Source organism: Astyanax mexicanus, chromosome 15 (assembly GCF_023375975.1).
Source record: "Astyanax mexicanus isolate ESR-SI-001 chromosome 15, AstMex3_surface, whole genome shotgun sequence".
Classification (NCBI taxonomy): domain Eukaryota; kingdom Metazoa; phylum Chordata; class Actinopteri; order Characiformes; family Acestrorhamphidae; genus Astyanax; species Astyanax mexicanus.
Window position 1 is genome coordinate 14,344,101 of NC_064422.1, and position 10,900 is coordinate 14,355,000.

The following is a 10,900-nucleotide window of genomic DNA, read 5'->3' on the forward strand; positions in this document are numbered from 1 at the left end:
AAAATGTTTCATTTAGTTCCATTTCAGACAAAAAATAATACTTTCATCTTATTAAGGAAAAATAATGAGATTGCTGGTTTGAATCCTATTCATGCAGAACTCCAAAGGGTGATGTCACTCAGCACAAGGCGTCTGTGAGCTGATGTATCAGAACCGAGTCGCTGCGCTTTACTCCGGGTGCGCTGTGATGCTACTCGGTAATGCTGCATCAGCAGCACTTCAAAAAGAGGCGGAGTCTGACTTTATATGTATCAGAGGAGGCATGTGCTAGTATTCACCCTCCTGGTGTTGAGACATCAGTAGTGATAGATAGGGGGAGACCTAATGAGTGGGTTGGGTAATTGGCCATGGTTAAAAATTTGAAATAAATAATTAAAAAAAAGACACAAAAACACAATGTGCAATATTGAGGTAAGAAAAAAATTATTTCATGAGTACATGTCTAATTATCGTACGATAGGTTAATAACATAATTACTGTGACAGGACTGATTTGTATAGTAGAGATCAGAGGCAGAGCCACACTCACCTACCCATGTGTTAACCTCGCTCCCTTCTCCTGAAGCAAGCTTAGTGTCTCAGACTGCCTTCATTGAGTTTACAGTGCAGCTTAATGGACCAGAAGCTGAGCAGATTTTTTCACTGGATTCCCATTTTATCCATTGTACTCTGTTTACTGCTGAGCTGAACCAAAGCTACTATGGGCTAGTTTAAAGAAGAAATAAAAAAACTATATTTAAAACACTATTTGGACTCAAGGGCTGTATATAAGAGTATAAGACTAGACAACTTTGGTTGAAAAAATGAAAGCAGTACACAAAAATGAGAAAAGGTTGAAAATTGCAGAAAATTATATATGTATTACAAATCCAGGATCTAGGAAGTTATGTTATTCCTGCAAGCTTCTCCCATGTTAATACTCCCTGTTAATTTGTGTTTTTTATTTGAGTTATTTTATGATTTTTTTTTTTTTTACGGTGTGGGAATGAGAGAATTGTTCGCTGTGCAAGTTGACTGACAGCTAATACTGATCTGATATCACGTTAAAACAGGAATTTTAAGAGTAATTCAAGACAATAATTAGTATATTAAAGTCTTTACATACTTAGTGTGTACTTGGTGTGTAGTGTAATTGTATTTTCTAATTTATGAAGAAAGTAAAGTGGCTGTGCACGCTTACCACTAAGAATTCTGGGCAAAGTTTGGGTGATCAAACAGGCATCTCCTTATGTCTTTATTGCAAATGCACTGGTTGCAGTTTAGTCATTAGTGTGCAAGAGCCAAAAAACAGATGGCAACTTCCATTTCAGTCAACTTTTGGCTTTAAAACTTGCCAAGACATTTTGAGGGAAAACTTAAGACGGTCTGTTCACCAACTGAAGCTCAACGGAGAATGGATGATGCAACAGGACAACGACCCAAAACATAGAAGTAAATCAACAACCGAATGGTTTCAAAATAAGAAAATACGCCTTCTGGAGAGTCCTGAACTCAATCAAATTGAGATGCTGTGGCATCATGACCTCAAGAGAGCGATTCACACCAGATATCCCAAGAATATTATTGCTGAACTGAAACAGTTTTGTGAAGAGGAATGATCCAAAATTCCTCCTGACTGTTGTGCAGGTCTGATCTGCAACTACAGGAAACTGGAAAGGTTTGGTTGAGGTTTTTGCTGCCAAAGGCCCTTTTTTTTTTCTGCGCTACAACTGAGCACTCTCTCCACTTTTAGACTCTTTGGCCCGTTTTCTGCGCTAAAAATGCACACTCTCTCCGCTTTTAGACTCTTTGGCCCGTTTTTCTGCGCTACAAATGCGCACCCTCTCCGCATTTAGACTCTTTGGCCCATTTTTCTGCGCTACAACTGAGCACTCTCTCCGCTTTTAGACTCTTTGGCCCGTTTTTCTCCATACAAATGTGCACCCTCTCCGCTTTTAGACTCTTTGGCCCGTTTTTCTGCGCTACAAATGCGAACCATCTCCGCTTTTAGACTCTTTGGCCCGTTTTTCTGCGCTAGAAATGCGCACCCTCTCCGCTTTTAGACTCTTTGGCCCGTTTTTCTGCACTACAACTGAGCACTCTCTCCGCTTTTAGACTCTTTGGCCTGTTTCTGACACCTAGCGTTCAAACTTTGAATCTCACATTATAAAAACCTGCTTAACAGTGGGCCAACTTTTATTCTATTTCTAAAATACCCCGTAGTTTGGACACCCCTGGTCTACAGTTTACTATATTAAAGTGTAAACATCTAGCCTGTGTTTCAGACCCCATGGAAAGTGAGTTTGAAGAGGTTTGCTCTTATTTTCTGGAAATGCAGCTCAAGCTTTTGATCTAGCGTTTAATCATAAAAGGACATAAAAGGACTTGTTCATTTGTATAAGTGCTGTGTCTATGTCTGTGATTTTGAGGTTCTCTGAGCTTAATTTCACTGCTTTGTTGAGATGTGTTTTGGATTCAATGTGGTCGTGTGACATGTCTGTATCTTGTCTATAGTATGATGGGAAAGACGTTTCTTTCCCTTTCAATCATAGAGTTAACACTCTGAGTTTTGATGGCATTGGTGTACCCAAAGCTACCATGAACACCAATCAAGCACAGCATTCATTACTCTGTGTTCCTGTACTCAGATATAATTACAATAAAAGCCTCTTGACTGACTTGACTTGACATGACAGGTGCAAGTCATGAAAATAGACTGTTTGCGGGGTGTAAGATAGCGACAACCTTCACCATAGGGTCCTCAGTCTTTACACCTGAAATCTTTTTTATGACTTTTTTGAATTCCACAACCCCGTCCATGTTCCCAACCAGAAACAGAAGGTCTCACGTGAAATTGGCTCAAAGTAGACAAATTCCCAATACATTAAAAAATTGTCTGGATCAGCTCCACTCCCAACCAACTGGACAGGATCACCATGTCCTTAAAATTCACAGAGAAATAATCAGCTATAAAAATGTAATTACGAACACAACAGAACGAGAGCTCCTCCGAGTTGTGAATGACCTTGATTTGCTTCATCGTGAGGAGTTTAATTGTTTTCGAACAGTCTAGGCCTCTGTCCAATTCCATTTCTCTGACATTGATTGAACTCGTAAAGACATTTTGTTTTAACGTCCAAATTGACCAAAACAAAAACACTCTTCCTCCGTAATTAATTTTCCTCTCTTGTGTTTTGGACGTTGGCATCCTCGAACTGGCTTCTGAAACCCGCTGATACGTAATAAAGCCCTCCAGAACTCTAATGGCTTTATTTTCAGAAATCAAAACACTGTAGAACTGAAGTTCTTCCATTCCTTGTATGTGTAGTACACTGAAAAATGATGAGTAAAATTCACTTTAAAAAGTTTCTTCATTTGCTTTTTTAAGTACATTTAATTTTAAATAAATTTAAGTAACTTTAATTTGGTTTCAAGACTTAAATTTTACCTAGAGTAAATAAGTGAACTGAACTTCATTCAATCCTTTCTTTTAGTAAACTTTACTTAATTTATTTTTGCTGAATCAATTCTTTCTTTTAGTAAACTTTATTTTTTTTTCGCTGAATCAATCCCTTTTTTTTTTTTTTTTTAGTAAAATTTACTTAAATTCCTGCATACAGTATTACCTAGTTAAAAAGTTTAACTTTTTATCCAATTAGAACAGTGGGATCTAATGACATCATAATAAACATTGTAATAAAGTCCTTGTCAATTTATGACATAACACTATACTTGTGAGCACATCTGGTCCTCACAAAGATAGCAAAACCTGCACAAACAAGACTGGCCTTTAGATTTCCACACTCCACACATATCTAGATGTCTTGTGTGTGATCCCAAAAGGTTCTAAACTCAGCACACACACACCCACACACACACACACACACACACACTGAGGTGACATTTGATAATGAGAGTCCTGAGAATAGTTGTGGTGTTAATGAAGGACTGACCCTGCCAGAACAGGCTGACACACACATACACACACACACACGCAAGAATAGGGGGTGTGATGATGATGATGATGATGATGATGATGATAACAGGTGATGAATGGACAGGTTTCTATTCTTTAGAAATCAAAGTCATATATGCATCAAAAAACAACTTGGGCTTGACATTAATCTCTAACATTAGACAGATGTTCAAACTGATGTCAAAACATAACATTAAATGTTAGGGGGAAAATCTAAGTCATACATCCATTAAATTAAAACCAACACATCCAGCTCTAGAATTAAACAGATGTTTAACTTTAGTTAAAAAGAAACCTGGGATGATTAACGTTGGACAGATGTTGTATCACGGGTGAAAATTAAATTCACATGTGCATCAAAAAAGGGAAATTAAAGTCAAATGTCCACCGAAAAAACAACATGAGTTTACCCAAATCTTCAACATTAGATAGACCTTGCAATTGGGCTGAAAATTTAATTAACTTATCAATCAAAAACCAACATTTCGATTGGAAATCAAAGACACATATCTCTCTAAAATCAACACAAGTTAGACAGTAACCTCCAATGTTAGATAGATGTTGAATTTTGGTGGAAAACCTAAGTCATATATTTGTCTAAAACCAACTCTGGTTAGATGTTAACCTCCAATGTAAGATGAATGTTGAATTTTGGAGAAAGACCTAAGTCATATATTTGTCTAAAACCAAGACTGGCTAGACGTTTACCTACAATGTTAGATGAATGTTGAATTTTGGAGGAAACACAAAGTCCCATATCTGTCTAAAACCAACCCTTGTTAGAAGTTTACCCCCAATGTTAGATGAATGTTGAATTTTGGAGGAAACACAAAGTCCCATATCTGTCTAAAACCAACCCTGGTTAGATGTTTACCTCCAATGTTAGGTAGATGTTGAATTTTGGAGGAAACACAAAGTCTCATATCTGTGTAAAACCAACCCTGGTTAGACGTTTACCTCCAATGTTAGGTAGATGTTGAATTTTGGAGGAAAATCAAAATCACATATCTGTCTGAAACCAACAGCAATAGACATTACTCTCCAACATTAGACAGTTGTTGGGTTTTGAAAAATACTGCACTTTGATTTTCCTCCAAAGTTTAATGCTGGTTAGACATTTATGTTGAATTTTGGTTGGAAATCAAAATCACATATCCATCAAAAACCAACAGAGGTTGACATCAAGCTCAAACATTAGAAAAATGTTACATTTTGGAAGGAAATCAAAGCCACATATCTGTCCAAAACCAAAACTGGTAAGACATTAACCTCTAGTGTTAGATAAATGTTGAATTTTGGAGGGAAATCAAAGTCACATGTCTGTCAAAAAACTAACCCTGGTTAGACGTTAACCTCCAACGTTGACAAGACAAATGTCGGGTTTTGACAAATGCAATACTTTGATTTCCCTCCAAATTTCAACACTAGTTAGACATTTGTCTACAATGTTAAACAGATGTTGAATTTTGGTTGGAAATCAAAGTCACATATCCATCAAAAACAACACAGGTTGATATCAAGCTCCAACTTTAGACAGATGTTGAGTTTTGACAAATATGTTACTTTGTTTTCCCTCCAAATTTAAATGCTGTTTAGACATTAACCTCCAATGTTAAACAGATGTTGACTATTTGTTTGAAAATCAAAGTCATGTATCCATTAAAAATAAACATGAGTTGACATCAAGCTTCAGTGTTAGACTAAAAGTGAATTTTGGAGAGAATTCAAAGTGAGATATCCATCAAAAAACAACATTGGGTTGACATTAAACTCCAACGTTAGACAGATGTTATATTTTGGAAGGAAATCAAAGCCACGTATCAGTCAAAAAACAAAACTAGTCAGATGTTGGGTTTTGGTTTAAAACCATAGTCACATATCCATTAAAAAACAACAAAGGTTAGACATTAACGTCCAACATTAGACAGATGTTGGGTTTTGACAAATATGTTACTTGGATTTTCCTCCAAATTTCAATGCTGGTTAGACATTAAGCTCCAATGTTAGACAGATGTTGAATGTTTGTTTGGAAGTCAAAGTCACACATCCATCAAAAATAAACATGGGTTGACATCAAGCTTTTTTGGAGGTAATTCAAAGTGAGATAACCATCAAAAACCAACATTGGGTTGCCATTAAACTCCAACATTAGACAGACTTAAGACTTTGAGGAAAATCAAAGACAAATATATGTCTTACAACACTGTAAATTCAGGCTGTGTGGATGATAACATTATGAAGTGTGACGTCAGTCTGACGTTGGCATATAAAGTTTGAAAGATGTTTGATTTTGGTTACTTAACATTAAAACATAAGTCAACAAAATGTTGTTATTAGACATTGTGCAGACTTTGAGTTATTTTGGTAATCTGACATCAACCACAACCTACTTTTGTTTTCACATCTTTTGATGTTTGTGTTGAGAGAAGTGTAGAGACAGGCTGATTTCTTTAATGGATTCAGACACAAAAACACTTCAGAGTTCAATACATTTTGCTGTTTTGAAGAAGAGATGTTACAAAGTGCTCATAACTGCTTTAACACTCAACTTGACCTTCTCTTATAGTGACTCTGGTCTCCACGGAAACATCACGAACACACATTTACTTCTGGTCACTGTGGACGTCCCTGCAGTCATCAGGTTTACTAACCAAAGTGATGCCGTTTATATTCAACCTACAGACAAACTGAAGGTATTGTGATATTATACACTGAGGGAGGAGGAGCTACAAATTAAAAAAAAAACCTCTGGAATATAATCAAGAGGAAGATGGATGATCACAAGCCATCAAACTAAACTGAACTGCTTGAATTTTGCACCAGGAGTAAAGCAGCACAAAGTTATCCAAAAGCAGTGTGTAAGACTGGTGGAGGAGAACATGCCAAGATGCATTAAAAAAGTGTGATTAAAAATCAGGGTTATTCCACCAAATACTATATTCTGAACTCTTAAAACTTTACCAATATGAACTTATTTTCTTTGCATTATTTGAGGTCTGAAAGCTCTGCATCTTTTCTTGTTATTTCAGTAATTTCTCATTTTCTGCAAATAAATGCTCTAAATGACTATGATAATATTTTTATTTGGAATTTGGGAGAAATGTTGTTCGTAGTTTATAGAATAAAACAACAATGTTCATTTTACTCAAACATATACCTATAAATAGCAAAATCAGAGAAGCTGATTCAGAAATCTCATTTTTTCCAGAGCTTTACATGAATAACACTCTATATATATGTTTGGTCCCAACAAAGAGACAAATACACACACAGGCCTGTCCCAAACATAAACACACACCATCAATTTCCTGTCATTCCTGAAGTTCAAAGCCATCCTTCAGCTAATCACTCAACTGTGTTACCAACACACACACACACACACACACACACACACACACACACACACACATACACTCACACACACACACACACACACACACGCCTGTTGCAAAACCTGTGGAATTCACTATTAGAACCTAGATACCTAGTTACTTTAATTCTCTTATATCCACAGATTATCTGTCCTAAAACCATTTGTCTGCCTTGTCCATCTGAAACCTTTTGTGTTTTTTTCTGAAAATGTCCACTGTCTACTTTATAGAACAGTCCACAATCTGAAACGTTCTGTCTCTATACATGTAGATCTGGTCCCACTTTATAATGTGTCCCTAAGTACTATGTAGTTACACGGTAACAATCCATGTAACTACAGTGTAACTACTGATGAAGTACACATTGTTACAGATTAACTCCAGAGGTACAGGCTATGTAATTACACATGTGTATTAAAGTTCATTTTGACTTGTGCACTTACACAAGTAATAGAGCAAGTGTACTTACACATAGGTAACAATGTGTGTGTATTCAATCAGCCCTAATTACATACTGGACAATAGCTGTTGGATAAGTTTATACTCAACTTATCACACACACATTGTTACACATGTGTAAGTACACTTGCTCTATTACTTGTGTAAGTGCACTCACCCTGGTACACGTGTGTGCTTACACGAGTCAAAATTAACCTTGATACACATGTGTAATTACATAACCTGTACCTCTGTAGTTAATCTGTAACAATGTGTACTTCATCAGTAGTTACACTGTAGCTACATGGATTGTTACAGTGTAACTACGTAGTACTTAGGGACACATTATAAAGTGGGACCAACAAAATCATGAAAACCATGGAACCAAACAAACACCAAATTAAGTGACAGCCCAGACAAGGAGAGCTCTAATTAGAGAAGTCAAGAGACCCATGGTCACTCTGGAGGAGCTGCAGAGATACAAAGCTGCTCATGGGGGAGAATGATATTATACACTGAGGGAAGATGAGCTACAGTATCTCTTTAAGGTGAATATTTATGAATAACGTTTGATCTTCGTCCTAGAAACATTTGTCTCTGCCTTGTCTATATTCTGAAACCTTCTGTGTCTTTCCTCTGTCTACTACTCTGAAACTTTCTGTCTCTCCTCATTTTGACCTAGAACGTTCTACCTTGTTTCTATCCTGTTCTTTGAAGCCCTCAGAGGTTTTTAAAACTGCATCATTAAAGTCAAAGGAGAACACCAGATAAAGTGACAGCTCAGACAAGGAGAGCTTTAATTAGAGAAGTCAAGAGGCCCATAGTCACTCTGGAAGAGCTGCAGAGATCCACAGGACAACTATTGTTCATGTACTACACAAATCAGGTCTTAATGAAAGAATGGCGAGAACTAAGCCATTTTTTCACTGTTATGTCTTCAAATCCAAGACCTTATGTCTTCTGTCTCCCTTCTTTCTATCCTAGAGCATTTTGTCTCTGGTTTAGACCTACCTTTTACTGTCATGTCCCTGTTCTAAAGTCTAATGTCTCCACCGTGTCTTTATTAGAACCTTGTGTCTCTGTTCTATGGTTCTGTAGGAGCTAGAAAGGGGGTTAATTGGCGTTTCAGTCTAAAGGGGTGAAATCCCAGAGTTCAGAGGAATTTAAATAGAGCTCAAGGAAATAGATCAAATCATCACACACACACTGCAGTGCTCCAGCGCTGGTAAAACGTGCCCTGTGTGTGTGTGTGTGTGTGTGTCCTTCTGTGGGCCGATGTCGTTCTTGCTGGGCTTTATGATGCAGATGAAGCTCTAATGGATTTGGCCGCTGTATTGTCCTGCTGGCAGGGAGGCCTTTCTACAGGAGAAAGGACAAAACGAACTTCACCAGCCAGAGCAAGACACAGGACCCGTGCCAACCCACACACACACACACACACCTTGCATGCTTTATTTGTTTCCATAAAAAAAGAGAATACCCGGAATATGTCCAACATGTTTTGCAGGTTCTTAGTTCATTAAAAATGACACAGTTCATTTAATTCAATCAATTCAAATATAAAAAGGAAGCATTTTTTTTCATTAGTTGCTGAATACGGCACTTCTTGCAAGTTCTGCAAAAATGATTTTTGGACTTTTTTTGTTCTGGTTATGGTTAAACTGAAAGCTCAGAAAAATTTGAATTATTTATTCTAATTTTCTGCTCCACCTTAAAGCTCCACTAGGTAGAATTGAGATTTTGTGCTTGTGGGCTCCCCCTACTGTTTCAGGCGGATTAGTTTCTCTTTCTCATTTTTTTGGCTTTCACAGACATATTCGGTCTCTTTCCAGCTTGCCTGTATGTTAGTTTGTAAAGAATAACCCAGTAGTTCTTGTAGAACTGTTAGAACTAAAGGTCGGAAAGCAGGTCGCAGGTCTCACGAGCGTTGGCCGCAGCCGCCTCGGAAAACTTACAGAGTCTGGTTTGAGCTCAGAGGAGCTCCGGCACAGACACGAGAGCACCGCTATGCCTCCTATTACATCTCAATGCAGCGCTGTAGTGAGTTTCAAGCTGTAATTTTACTTCTTTAAAAAGATCAAAAATCAAGGAAATCCTACCTAGTGGGGCTTTAAATGCAATAATGTAGTATTACAATGCACGGTACAAAGTACTGTGTTACTTAAGGTGCACCTGAATGTGCCTTAATATTTGCAAGATGCTAATAAACTGCTGTAGGCTGAATGGGTGGGGCTTTAACTGGGTTTAAACTGCTGAATAAGTGGAGCTAAATAGGTGGAGCTAAACTGCTGTACCCTGGAAGGATGGAGGTAAACTGCTGTAGGCTGAATGGATGGAGCGAAACTGCTGTAGACTGAATGAGTGGTGCTATAAAATGGGTGGTGATAAACTGCTGTAGGCTGAATGGGTGGAGCTAAATTGCTGTAGGCTGAATGGATGGAGCTAAACTGCTGTAGACTGAATGAGTGGTGCTAAAAACTGCTGTAGGCTGAATGGGTGGAGCTAAACTGCTGTAGGCTGAATGAGTGGTGCTATAAACTGCTGTAGGCTGAATGGGTGGTGCTATAAACTGATGTAGGCTGAATGGGTGGGGATAAACTGCTATAAAAGACTGTAGAAAAGTACTGCCAATAGAAAATTGCTGCTCTTGTCACTGAAGTCAATCAAATCTTCACAATCCTTGCAATTCTCCAACATCTAGCAGAAAGCCTTCCCTAGTCAGTAGAGACAGTTACTCCAACAATAGCAAGATAAACTCTTTATTTAACACCCTTGATTTGAGAATAATCAATACATTAGCAGGTGCCTCGATGCTTTTATCTTATTTATTTTGTCTATGATTCTATCACTTCCCGACTCTAAAGGTGACTGGACCTTCTCTCCTTCATCGTTTTCTGAAGAACAGAGCTGAACAGATGTTTGAACAGCCCTCACGCCTCCAGAGTCCAGCCGCTACAGATGGGCTGCAGAAATTAAAGAGGGTGGTCTTTGCTCTCTGAGTGGACATTACGATGTGTGACCGTGATTAGATGAGTTAGCTGTGGAACGTGAGCTGAGAGGAGATTTGAGGGTCTGGAGGTTCTGATAAACCTGATTGATCAGATATAGTAGATCAGATAAAGCTTTACAGCTGAATG

The 10,900-nt window shown here is 37.9% G+C and overlaps 2 protein-coding genes across 7 annotated transcripts in view; one reads left to right on the forward strand and one right to left on the reverse strand.

Moving 5' to 3' along the window:
* The window catches only part of sdk2b (sidekick cell adhesion molecule 2b), a 537,061-nt gene that overhangs the window by 168,227 nt on the left and 357,934 nt on the right, over window positions 1-10,900 (reverse strand). The window lies entirely within an intron of this gene.
* The window catches only part of rpl38 (ribosomal protein L38), an 888,922-nt gene that overhangs the window by 127,045 nt on the left and 750,977 nt on the right, over window positions 1-10,900 (forward strand). Inside the window, exon 1 of one of the 3 annotated variants that reach the window (XM_049464425.1) lies at window positions 6,171-6,174. The exons of the other annotated variants lie outside the window; for them this stretch is intronic. The gene's annotated coding sequence lies outside the window, so the exon portion shown is untranslated. Of the gene's footprint in view, window positions 1-6,170; window positions 6,175-10,900 lie in introns of those variants that run through there. 3 annotated transcript variants of the gene reach the window in all.